The sequence below is a fragment of the Sinocyclocheilus grahami genome, unplaced genomic scaffold (assembly GCF_001515645.1).
Source record: "Sinocyclocheilus grahami isolate Dianchi unplaced genomic scaffold, SAMN03320097.WGS_v1.1 scaffold391.1, whole genome shotgun sequence".
Classification (NCBI taxonomy): domain Eukaryota; kingdom Metazoa; phylum Chordata; class Actinopteri; order Cypriniformes; family Cyprinidae; genus Sinocyclocheilus; species Sinocyclocheilus grahami.
This window is the reverse complement of record NW_015505570.1, coordinates 1,746-6,914: the sequence shown is the minus strand read 5'-3', so window position 1 is coordinate 6,914 and position 5,169 is coordinate 1,746. Positions and strand designations below refer to the sequence as shown.

General features: G+C 39.5%; 1 pseudogene; it reads left to right on the top strand.

Annotated features, from left to right (window-relative positions):
• The first annotated feature begins 3,721 nt into the window (after positions 1–3,721).
• LOC107550187 (perforin-1-like) overlaps positions 3,722–5,169 on the top strand; it is a 3,190-nt pseudogene continuing 1,742 nt past the window's right edge.

Sequence of the window (5,169 nt, the reverse complement as noted above, 5' to 3'; positions counted from 1 at the left end):
CAGCACATTTTATGGAGGACTGTTTACTGATCCTGGTAGAGTAGACTAGAATGCCGGCTGTTCTGACTCACAGATTGTAGGTATGTTTTTTATATTTAAAGAGTTTTTAAATTTTATATTTTTTATATTTAAAGCGAGTTTTTTCAACGAATGCCTTATTTATAATGGGTTTTCATGTTTTTGAATCATCTCCCCGGCCGGACAGGGCATCATTACAATATGGTAGGGGCGTAACATTTCTGTCACATGCTTGAGGTATTCGGCCAATCATAACGCACTGGATAGCTGGCCAATCACAGCACACCTTGCTTTTCAGACCGATGAGCTTTGTAAAAATCGACGCGTTTCAGAAAGGCGGGGCATAGAGGAGAAACAATAATGTACAGTATGTGGAAAATAATGTGTTTTTTTAACCTTAAACCGCATAAACACATTTCATTACACCAAATACACAAAATAATGTTCTTTTTAGCAACATCATATGACCCCTAATAAAATATAATAAAACAACATTAGATGAGAATTTTCCATCTTCTACCATCAACAAGATTAGATGGCAACCTTGAGTTCCACCATCTCGAAGATTTCCCATTGAGACATCATTAAAAACAACCAGATTCAGCGAACTGTCTCTTCCCAAATTCAGAAATTTCTGAGCTACTTCTTTTGACGTTAGTTTCCTGGTAAGCTTGTTTGCATCATGCAATGACTGGATAGTAGCATGTTTGATGGTAGAAGCAAGGATAGATGTTTCACACATTACGTCTGTTCTTATCTGTCTTGCAACTCAAAATTTGGCCAATCTTAGACCTCAGCATGTGCATGTACATGTATCTCACCACATTCTGAAGAGATCTCCATTCCTACATAACTGAAACTGTTCTTCACGTTCCAACTTGGAAAGCAATTTTAAAATGCGGGATGACTAAAGAGGAAAAAATCTTCATAACCTCACCACAAAAAAATCATAATGCAAAAATTCCAGTTAACTCCCCACTGTCATCTTCCCAGTAGAACACTGCAGGTTCAATCGGTGACACATGGCCTCCCAGCTGAACTTTGTTGTACCAATACAGATAGGCATTCAACAGGCCATACACACATTTGTTCAACTTCCACAGGCTTGCTTTGCACTTTGCTTCTGGTGAAGAATGAATGTATAGGTAATTGTTTGACCTGCTTTCAACCTCAGAACATGTATTCTCAATTCTTCTAGTCACTGCTGATTTTTCCATATCAGTTTCAGAGTCTTAGTCCATTTCATTAAATTTGTTGACTGTGAGATAGTATTATCCTTTGTGTTTTGTGCTTTTGTGCCTGTTTCTTGATGCACAGTGTGATTATCATCTGTCTTTCAGAGTCTGAAATGATGCACACAAACATAAATACCTCCATGCCTCACAAAAATCACTGCTCCATCCTGGCCGATGACGACACCTGGACCTTTCCATTGTGCACAGAGTGCATGCTTGTAGTACACTTTGTCCCATGTCTTATATTTTTCATTGCTTGGCCATAATTATTTGCAGAGTGCTCTTTGAATTTTTCAGAACATTCAGCCTCTGTAAATGCTCTCCTTGCAGCATGTAAGGCTAAAATGTGCTGTTCTACCCACGTGTTAACATTAGCTTCCATAACCTTCCAGAGGTGCTAGCTTATCAAGTTATCAATAAGTGTTATCAAAAACACACACAAAAAAATCCGATCTGAGCAATAAATCAGAATTGAGCACTAACACTTGCAGTATGAACGTGACATGTGAATGTGACAAGCCCCAATGTTGGATAATGAAGTTTAGGTCTCCTTAGTTACTGTAGTGTATATATGCTACTAAACTGACAGAACATGCACATTTAACATAAGTTGTGCTCCATACAGAGAAAGAGGCTCTGGGGCCACTGGACACGAGGCCTCAGACACCACCTGATATTATGAGGCCTCCTCCTCTGCTTGTGAGGGTGTGGCAATGATGTGGGAATGGCTGCCTCTGGGGAACAGCAGGGGTCTCGGCCATGGAGCGATTCTTACTCCTCAGCCTCCGCTTCTGTGTGGGACTCAAGAAACATATCGCGGTTTCATTGAATGAGGAAGGGCAAATGGAATCTCCAGAGGCAGAGGCCAAAGGGAAGATTAATAACAACATGTGACACAAGGTCTGTGAAACAAAGCAATCTGGCAAGAACAAGTAAACAGAGTGCAATAAATAGAAAGGAAGGCACACAAGGAACAGGTGAGCACAATTACCAAAACAAGGACTAGACACGGACTAAAGGGGGCGTGGCAAGGGGAAAAACAAAGACAGCTATGTGCTTAAACACAAAAACAAACATACAGACATGAAACAAAAACAAAAGTGTTTGAGTGTTTGACTCTGACTGTGGCTTGATTTAACACAATAAATAAACAGAAAACACTGTGTCACTGCTGTCATCTGTGAATCCGGCCAGATGCGTAACAGCTGTGAGAAACTGCACAGAATGAGCCAGCTGACTGCTCTCGAATCATTCTCATGGTACTTTTATGGCATAAGTCATAGTGATGTGGCTTTTGCACCATCTCAAGTCAGAAAAAAATTATATCCAACATACACTGCTTCAAGTTAGAGGCTGATCGGTCTGTGCAGTGCCACTTATTAAGTCGAACATAGTCTTGCGTAGCCAGACCTTCAAAATAACAGCAGAAGGACTGGGAACCTTGGCAGCTTTGAATGGCCAAGGATTGCCCAAGACGCCATATGACTGACAGGTAAAGCAACCAATCACGTTTTGTTTTGTGCTTCATCATGTTTAGGGCCGTGGAAATGTCCCCACAATAACAGACTGGGGTGTAAAACTCTTGGACGTATTTGAAGCGAACTTTGCATATTTCACATACTTTTGAAAATCCAGTGTTTAGTTGATCCTGATAAGCGGTCATTGTCACAGTTGTAAACACAACAGCTTTCTTCTAACATGAGGGGGTTTGTCGACAAGGCATCTTTGTTTCCAGGAGGAACATTAAAGAACGCGACACACATGTCTCCCAGAAATCCTGTATAATTCAACCAATGATGACAAAGATGACGACTTCGAAACTCCCAAAGTGTTTCCAATTTTGTGTGCCGTATGCATCAGACATTCAGCCAACGGTCCGTGGGCGTGACGTCTAAGGCTGAGACTAAGTCGAACACATCTAGAAAAGCCTATCAGAGTGGAACCCTAACACTCATAACAATGCATATCATTTGTAGCTTCTAAAAATCTTTAACGCCCACAGCTACACAACCATCATATAAAATGAGCAGTTAGGGAGAAGACATATTTCATTTTGATCTGTTCACCTGTGAATTCAATGGCAAGAAACTATAAAAAAATCATCAAATTAATCATATGATTTTAAAGAAACCATTAGTGTTTTACAATACATACTTGTAGTTTAAATGTCTGTTATTTGTTTGGAAGGAGGGACCTTGTAGAAAACGAAGTGTTTGAGAGAGGCGGGGCATAGAGGACCTACAATAATGTACAGTAATGTGTTTTTTGAACATTAAAGCATGTCAACATATTCTGTTACACCAAATACACAAAATAATGATCTTTAAAAAAGCATCATATGACCTCTTTAAAAATAATATTGTTGATATAATCAATTGTATTAAGAAATGTATTGTAATGTTAAATCTGACACCAATAATGACTTAACAAATGTTGAAATGTTCTCACTAAATCTCTCACTACAGATCATGGGGCAGATGCAGGTTTACCTTGTTGTTTTCTGGGCTTTGCTTCTAATGACCATTTCTGGAGAGGATGACAAAAGTGCATCAAAAGAGTGTGAGGATGCTCCCTTTGTTCCAGGATACAATCTTGCTGGAGAAGGATTTGATGTTGTGACCATGGAGCGAAAAGGTTCTTATGTGATCAACACAGAAAAATGGGATTTAGGAAACGGCACTTGTAAATTACGCAAAAACAAGTACATAAATGGAATACAACAGAAGCTACCAGCAGCATTTGTAGATTGAGGTCCTTGCCAAAATGTTCAATGAAAGTCTCCAGTCAGATTTGAATCAAGTGAAGCACTGGTCAATGATTCATCATCAGCACTCTCAGTCGGCTGGAAAGTTGGTTTAGACGTCAAGGCTGTTGGAGCTGCGGTTGGAAGCACTCATTCCAGGGAAGCAAAATTTGCAAAAAAAGAAGACAAATACAGTTTCACCAAACATGAAGTTGGGAGCAATTTTTACAGGTTGTTTTTCCTCACTCATACTGTTAAAATGTACATTGACTATGAAATTAAAACTTTAATTGCATTTAAACATTTTCTTAATATGAACAGACCCTGATATCAGCATTCACAAAGTTTGCTAAATCACCCAGCACATGAATCCCATATTCTTGGTTGATTTCCTGTCAGTATGGTAAACTCATCTACTCATGAGATCGAAACTAATTCGATCAGGAGACGACAAAGCTTTCTTGGTATCAAGGACTGAAAGAGTTCATTCACAACCTATAGAAACCCCATGTCTTGGGACCCACCAATGGATGGAACCATTATGTCCAGAACAGGAAAATAATTAAATAATGCCCTCAGGCAAGCACAGGATATACAGCGTGACGCCACTTGACTATCATATGTTTAACCACCTGCTTCCTGCATGACCAAAACCCTTACTTCCGCATGACTGCCGCATGACCCATTGAACATCTGCTTTCTGCCCTGACTGAAAATTGAAAATCATTGAAAGTATCGGAGCAACTATATTCACAAATAATATGTTTTATGTCTTAAATATGTGTGATGTGTTATTGAAACCATGATATCTTAATCGTTGCTTTATAACTTTTCTTTTTAGTTAATTACGATTACTGTGTATGCAAAATACCTGTTGTTTGAGTTTGAATGAGAGCTTGTTTTATTCACAGAACAATGGTGTAAGTGAATAATTGATATTCAGTATCATTTTCTGGTGATGATAGTTTTATAAGAAGTTCTCAAAAACTTGCAGAAATATCTCCACAAACAACATGCCCACTATGCCACCATCTGATTGGACAGCGACCTGTGGGCTGGACAAAAGTCAGCCTGCTTAAAATGGACACAAAGCCCTCTGGCGCAGTCTTACGCTCGGGCTCGCACTCTCACTGAAAAGAACGTTGGCTTGCACCTTGGTGAGCGCGAAAAAGC